Here is an 8450-nt window from a genome sequence, read left to right as displayed (position 1 = left end):
GGGGGGGGTTGGACTTCCCATCTAATTTCATACTGATAGAATTCTTGAAAACAGTAATGTCTTTATTTTCAGTATTGATACCTTTATGTATTTTTATTGTACTTGTAAATTATGTTAAGAAAGAAAAAATAGAAGCACAATTTCCTATCCTTTGATACAAACGTATTCCAGCTAGTATTTTATATTTATGACAAAGTCTTTAAGGGTATCTACCACCGGCCCTAGTTTTGAACTACTTTCCAGAGCCAGTGGCATTCTACCACTCACCATCTATGCTAAGGGATTAACTGTTACTCTTATAACGCACCCACAACTTAAAATGCGGAGAATATTTTGTGGTGTCACACGAATTCGAACCCGGCTCGCCAGCTATAAAATCCAGAGTTTTACCACAGGACCAACCCATACCCCTGTGTACTTGAGCCCACCAAATTTTTTCATTGGATTATTGAAACTAAAATGCTTCATCTCGATATAACTCAAGCAGACACTTCAAAAACCACAACACAACTTATAACCAGGAAAGATGGAAACACCAAAAGAAAAACAAACAAAAGATCTAATATTCGAAGCTCATGATCCTATAAAACATTATTTTATGCCACTGATAACAAAAATTCACCTTGAACACTGCACGGCCTTGAGAAAGTGAAAACAGCTCTGAACCTGTCCTTGAATAAGATAGAACAGGCCAATTTTTTGTATATGATTCTTAAAAAATCAAAATGCTTCAAGTCTATTAAATATCTAAATAAACTGTGGCCATGACCAGCGTTGGCGATTCGGTCAAGGCCAAGAAATGTAAGCTAATGTGGTGGCGCCACCTAGTATATGAAAGATACAAAACTGAGGGAACGCATTTCAGTCTAGAGACACTTTTTGGAGATTTTGTAAGCACGATAGAAATTAATGTGGAGATAGGAATCTTAAAAGTAAGAATGATTAGATTCACAAATTATTATTATATAAAATCCGAGTTAAAAGTTTGCCAGCAATAACAATGATAAAGGAGTGGTTTACTTCGACGTCTGATTGTTAATAGGCGGCACTCACTCCTGGTAAAAAAAAAAAAAAAAAATCAAGCTAACAAAACACGTGCTCTAGCGATGTTTAAGATGACAATTTAAGATATATGGAAAAAAATCAAAAAGTGTGTAGCAATAATTAGCGGTCATATTAAGATAACCAGAACACTGGTTAAAATGAAATGACAAAGAGCAAGGTCATATGATTTAATTATTTTAGTTTTTGTTTTGAAACTTAATAAAACTATTCATATCACTTTTAGACATGATAAATATTAAAAACGACAAAACAGAAATGTGTAGTATTTCCCTCAATACGTTCAACTGTAAATGTAAAGTAAAATATAGGACATTTCCAATTGCAATAGTATTTTAAAGGAGTTTATAAACCAGAATTCGCTATTAGATTTTCAGTACATAAATATATGTTAGTTATAAACAGTTTAATACAATCAGGTTATGCGATTCTATGAATTCATTATTTATTAGTTCTGCTGTTCATTTACTGTAAATTTATTCACCCATTCCTTTCAAGTAGGATGCAATATTATTATATTAATGACTACGTTATTACAATTGACCTTGGCCTTCACAAGTACAAAAACAGGATTTGTTGAGAAATCTACCTCGTACAATCGAGCGTTATTTTGGCTTGGCTTTTTGCCAAAAGTACCGTTACTCATTAAATTGAGGCGAAACAAAATATTTGTGTTTTTGCAGTAAAATATCATGCTATTCATAACATACGAATTGGCAAATATTTCAATTTACCTTTCATTAGCACAAGTGCATCAGTCATTTTTTTATTATATAGTTAAACTTACAATTATACAAAGGTAAAATATAACTTACTTTAGATTACTCAAGATTTTTTGGAAGTTTTCCAGGTATTGTGCTGAAAGTTGGTCAGATGAATTAGCGGAGAATTAAATGAGCAATTACTTTAGCCAAGAAAAAGCTGCTAGATGTAATAAACCTTTACTTACAATTACAAATCCTGCTATAACGACTACTTGTAAACCTCATAAACAATTATTAATATAGTATTTCTAAAAAAATAAACAAGTGAAACACTTGGGAGAAAAGGATACAAAAATCCCAATGGGATTAGACGCAAGTCTTCTAATTCTGACGGAGATTAGGAATCCAACCAGGAAGGTTTTTTTAAGTTTGATTAAACGTTAAACAAAACAAAAATCACTTTTTAATACAATTTATTACGCAAAACTGACGTAAGTTACCCCAATTGTTGTCTAATCACAGCAGAATCAACGACGACAAATAGTCAGTTGAACTTCAAGTTACGTGTTGTCCAAAGGTTGTGACTTTATCTGAAACTTCCAGACATTTCTGTACATATACTTCAAGTTCGTAAATGGTATTACATCCTCTTGTACTCCTTATCATATATAAAATGTGTATGACACTTTACCAATTGTTTACAAGCCGCTTGTTAAACGACCACAATTTCAAGGTTACCTTTGATAACAAATACTTGCAAAGCCCTGTTAAATACAGTCTGTCTTTGTTCATAATATCATGGAAGCTCGCTGAAAGTAGGTTTGTTAATCTTTATCTTTGAACACGCCACTATCACAAATAGACCTACGGAGAGTATCTCAAATCGGAGTAATTTGTGAAGCTTTTCTACAAAGTGAGGCTAAAACGTCATGATCATGCGTAGAGGTCTACACGTGATAAATGGCCTTGAACATCAACTACGTAGAGGTGAAGATCAAAAGAGGCTAAACGTTTGCCAGAAGTCAAGCGTATAACTAAACGTTATTGAACCTATAATTCATAATATAGTTCTAAATATATTTACCTTTATTGTAATTCTATACTGAGGTTTCCTTAAACGTTTATTTTTAAGTGTGTTTTTTTTTCATGATTTCCATCTATACCACATCCGAAACTTCAACATTCGCATCTCTTCGCTCCTATTGTACGTAATTAGAGGTTTAAACTGCGAGCTTTAGTTACGAAAACGACTTTTCTCTTGCACCAAATAACTGATATGTTCTGTAATATTTCCATGCGATATACAAACTCTAGTAAAACGTTTCTTTTTTGTTTGTTTGTTTTTTAGTTAACCCAAACTAGTAATTAGATTTCGTCTGGAGTTTGCAGAAATTTTGGCTTTGTCTTTGCAACGATGAAGTTTGTTGCTGCATTTTGTCACTATCTTCGTACAAACGGGCGTTTCGCTTATTATTTGTGTCAGAAGACCGCAGTAGTATTTTATAAAGCTGTAAACTGCGAAGTTTGCGTTGAGTTAAATAACTTATGACCCGCGCTTTTTTTAATTTTTACTGATTTGACAACTGACTACTTTTACGCTTTCTGTTGTAGTTAATATGTCTCGTAAGTACAGTGCATGAGGGTAAGGGATCACAAAGACGACAAATATGGCATGTTCCTTTCTTTCGTTTTTGTGTGTTCATCACTTACTCTGCCAGTTACTACTGTTTCCATGCTTCCTGGTATCCAACTGAAAATCTGAAAGCTGTGTTGAAATCAGCTCAACTAATGTAGCTAAATTGTTTACTAATAATTACAGTTGCGCTTTTTCGATTATGTGTTTCATAGTTTGTTTCGGCCAAACTTTTAATAAAGTATCCTACTTTTTCGCGGCCGCGGGTCTTATAAAAACTATTAATATACAAGTTTACTCCGAGTAGAACAAATAACGACAAGCTACAGTAATGAGAACAAAACACTTTAAATACACACGTATATACGTTTTCTTGTTTTGTTTGTATATATGAGATTTACTGAGGGTTGAGTGCGTTATATTAAAACGGTTTTGAATTTGAAAATCAGCAATTCACGTGAAAACCACAGCCGTTATTAAAGTCGTAGTGGACGGAATTTATCATCTGAACAATGATATAGGTAAGCTATAGTTTCAGTGTCATAAGTTACTTGATTTTTAGATGGATCATGATTATGAAGCTAGAAAGTCCATAAAATTAGTGGTAGAATCTAGAAACTTCTCGTTGTTTTTAGAAGTAAGAATTCAGTATAAGCACAAGAATGTGTGATCCAATGTTTGTTGAAATTCGCTCAAAGCTACTCGAGACCTATCTGAGCTAGCCGTACCGAATTTCGAAGCAGTTGACTAGAGGGACGGCAGCTAGTTAACATCACCACCAACTCTTGGGCTACTCAAACTGAGTAGTGGAACTGACTGTCTTATTATAACGCTCCCACTGCTGAAAGAGCGAGCATGTTCGGTGATGGGATTTAAACTCGCGACCCGCAAATTGTGACTCAAGCGCCCTAACCACCAGGCTATTATAGGCCCGGATGATTGGGGAAGGATTGATTAAGTTGTTGATCAAGTAAGGTTATTGATATCATTAAGAGTTAGTGCTTCTGTAAGCTAATCAGTAAGTTAGTCAGATTTGTTATTAATCAATGAAATTTATTTTAAGAAAATTTTTTTGGCACGTGTGTAATGTTTAATGTTAAAAAACTCACAATTTTTAAAAAACAACGATTATTTTATACACAATTCTATAAAAATGAGATTGTTTCCAGTATCCAAGTTACTAAACTACAATAAATTACTGTACTGGATAAAAAGTTGTAAAAAAACCATATGAGACTGGAAAACAATTTTATAAATAAGTAATGTTTAGCAAAAATAACACTTATTTATACAATTATCAAATCACCAATTTACACATTAAAGACTTTTACGCCATCTACTGGCTATTCGCTGCGATTGCACCTAACATCGTATAAAATTTGCTAAGTATGCAAAATGTAATTAACTTCAACCAGTTACACAAGAGTGTACATGGTGAACGATCGATCCCAATTATAATTTATAAAGCATATAAATAGTGTAGCGTCATCTAGTTCAAAATGTAAAAATATAAATCTCTAAAGAGAATGAAATTGCTTTTCACACACATTTTTTAATGACATATTGTTGATAGTTTTTTTTCCTATAACTGCAAAGATTTTTTTCCCTGCTGTTGACAAGCACGTTTGTCATTAGTTAGTTTGCTTCTGGTCAAGTGTTTCCTCTTTGCAGAGAATGATTGATGGTTGTTTCTGTGATGGTTACCAAAGAAAGAAGAACATTGCTCAAGTTGATCTAGACACAATACTAGGTCAGAAAAACAACTTTCGTCCAGTCAGATATCAACAAAGAAATGATAAACGCCAAGTACTTTAAGACTTAGAATGGCATTCGATTAATGGGATGGCCCAAATAAATAAAGTGAAATAAAAAGAATGTCAATCAACTCCTCGAGACAGTGATTTGTGATAATATCCTTTGCTAGGTTCGTAAAACACATATCTATAGAGCCAAGAAAAAATATTTAAAATTACCAGAAGTTTTAAAAGTTATTGTGAAAAAAAAAAAGACAGCAGAATATTATTGAAAACAAATTAAGCCCGAAAAAAAAAAGATATACACCATTTTTTACTGTCTATTTCCAGTTTTAGAAACTTCAACAGAAACAACTTTTCGTTCTGTTTATTTGATGCGAGATGATAGGAAGTAAGACATGAAATACAAAGTTGTGGATTTTTTTCAATATGGAACCAGAAAATATGGGGTTAATGATGATTTTTTTTATATATTTACACACATAATAGCAATAAACAAATTATTATGCTATATATGTTATTAACTAATGATATTGGAAATATCCCAACACGTCAACAATCTTGTCACAAAAAACCTGTGTTTTTTTATTATTATGTGGACAGGATATTAAAATTATGTTGTAAACGGGATGATATCAATAATTAGTTATTGTTAATTAAGCACATAGTAGTGGAAAGAGGTTTAATCCAGATGTTGTTGACAGAGCTGTCATAAAACTAAAAAACGGGGATAAAAATATTAACTTAAACCATTTTCTGATAAAAGTAAGAAAGAATGTTTAGTACTATCATATATACCTGATTTATCGTGTCAAATAATTAAAAAAAATTTAAAAAGCAAATTAATATTTTTCTGATATCCAAACCGATAAATAAAGTGAGCGAAATTCTTAATACAACTAAAGATTAAATTGAATTAATGGAAAAAATTGGCATATATATATAAAATATTATGTGAATATAAAAAAGTTTATATAGGACAAACTAGAAGAAATTTAAAATTCAGTCTGAATGAACATAAAAGAAATGTTAGAAATAATAATATTACTATTTCACCTTTAGCAGAACATGTCAGTGAAACTAATCACAGAATTCAATGGGGAAAAAAATTATTATTTTAGTACAACCTGGAAATGTAATTGGTATGAATATACGTGAATCTATTGAGATAATTAAATGTAAAAAAAAGTAAATTTAAATTATTGAATAAGGATGATGGACCTGATGGAAATGTTTCAACAACGATCATGAACAGCATAGATGTTTTCCGAACCTAAAAAACAATATATTTAAAAGTTACGGCTTAAACGGCGAAAGTTGGCGAAAATGTAGTGACCAATCCGCTCACGCATGCGAGATTTGCGGAGAGGAGGGGGTGGGGGTTCACTCACAAAACTTGCCAAAAGTAGCGCCTCACCCTCGATGGTCAGCAGTATGTACCATGTGACCAGTAATTTTATATCCTAAACTATTTACTAATCAACTTATTTTTGTTCAAGGCTTAGGTCTTTCGGACATGGGGTGCCAAAATTACTGCCGACATCTGAAGACATAACATGGATATAATTACAAAACCTTCGGGTTTTGAAAACTTCTTCTTAAAAATCATTCCCGCATTTATGAATACTCTTAACGTTTGTGGTAAAGTCACATAATCTGCAGATGCTATTTCATTGCCATAGGAAGCAATTTTGGAGTGGTCAGGCTATTGTCACATTGCCATTTCTAGGGGGGTCTTGGAGTATGCTATATAGGTTGAAATATATATGACACATAGTAGATAGAACCCGGAATTTGTAAGTTTTGTGTGAGTACACTCTCGACAAAAACCCAGGCATGTTAGTCAGGTTTTGTTACCAATCGCTCTCACTAAAACATTAAACTTGGTGTTGTCTTGGAGGTGAATGTAGAATTTAATGTTACTGGATACTGATATGCTGTCGTTATTGACTAATACACAATATTTCAAAGACTACAAGTTATTATTTGATTCTGTTACTGCGTGTTTCTTCTTTGTTGGCAGCCATTCAAAGCTAACTTTAAATTTCTAGAATTATTCTTATTAGATTTAATTTTATAACTCATATTTAGATTTTTCTATTAGTTCTTCAATATATATATGTTAGTAATAGTCAGAAATATTAAATCACAGCTTTGAGGCAATCACTTTTTTTAATGCAAATTAGAAAGGATGGTGAGCGTGAGAAGACAGAGGAAACAAAACTTTTTAACTACTGAGAAAAGCTTGGAGATCACTACAAAAGTTGCAGAGTTAAAATGTCAGTTTGATCCACCGATCTTTCTGGAATCAAAGAATAAGTTAGTCTTTAGAAGTTGCAATGTCAATTTGACCCACCAATCTTTCTGGAATCAAAGAATAAGTTAGTCCTTCAGGAGTTGCAATGTCAGTTTGATCCACCAATGTTTCTGGAATCCAAGAATAAGTTAGTTCTTCAGGAATTGCCATGTCAGTTTGATCCACCAATGTTTCTGGAATCAAAGAATAAGTTAGTCCTTCAGGAGTTGCAATGTCAGTTTGATCCACCAATGTTTCTGGAATCAAAGAATAAGTTAGTCCTTCAGGAATTGCCATGTCAGTTTGATCCACCGATGTTTCTGGAATCAAAGAATAAGTTAGTCCTTCAGGAGTTACAATGTCAGTTTGAATCTCATAGCATTAAGTTTTTCAAACATTTTATGGTGTCTTATCCAGTGACCCCTTGACATTATTTTTCAACAAACGATTACGTTTGTAATAAAAAGTATTAATTCCTTTCTTCTTCCTCCCCTTATAACGAAGGATTCCTGAGAAACGTCTAGGTTTTAGGTCCCTGCTTTATCGTTAACCTGATTAGATGAATTAATTCTTATCATAAATATAATTAATTTAACAGATATTGGTATAAAAGGGGTTAACTTATCAAACAGGGGATCCGATAATCACTGGATCGAGACGTGATCCTATCACACACGCTTCATGCTTTCAAATGTGAGAGAATTTTAAAGTAACAATCAATACAAGTATTCAACCAAGTGTGTCCGTTTCAAGCGGCGGGTACTGGCGTCAACTAGTTGCCTTCACCTCTGTATGCAGTTAAAAATCAGAGGCATTACTTTTCGTTTAAACCAATAAAATGGAACCTACACTTGAAAAATATCTTATAAAATATTGAGGAACATAAGTTTAGTGTGGAAAAATCATATACTCAAATATCTACCCAGGAACTGCGTGTACTTCTAATCTATTCAATCAAAGCACAACTTGTATTTTACCTTTCGTTAAGTTACGTCAACCCC

The 8450-nt window shown here is 32.8% G+C and overlaps 1 protein-coding gene across 1 annotated transcript in view; it reads right to left on the bottom strand.

Annotated features, from left to right (window-relative positions):
- The window catches only part of LOC106462069 (nuclear hormone receptor E75-like), a 76627-nt gene extending 74012 nt beyond the window's left edge, over positions 1–2615 (bottom strand). The window contains exon 1 of the mRNA XM_022389197.1: positions 2117–2615. The gene's annotated coding sequence lies outside the window, so the exon portion shown is untranslated. The remainder of the gene's footprint in view (positions 1–2116) is intronic.
- Between the last annotated feature and the right edge of the window lie 5835 nt (positions 2616–8450).

The sequence above is a fragment of the Limulus polyphemus genome, unplaced genomic scaffold (assembly GCF_000517525.1).
Source record: "Limulus polyphemus unplaced genomic scaffold, Limulus_polyphemus-2.1.2 Scaffold1087, whole genome shotgun sequence".
Lineage (NCBI taxonomy): Eukaryota > Metazoa > Arthropoda > Merostomata > Xiphosura > Limulidae > Limulus > Limulus polyphemus.
This window is presented reverse-complemented; position numbering and strand designations above follow the sequence as displayed.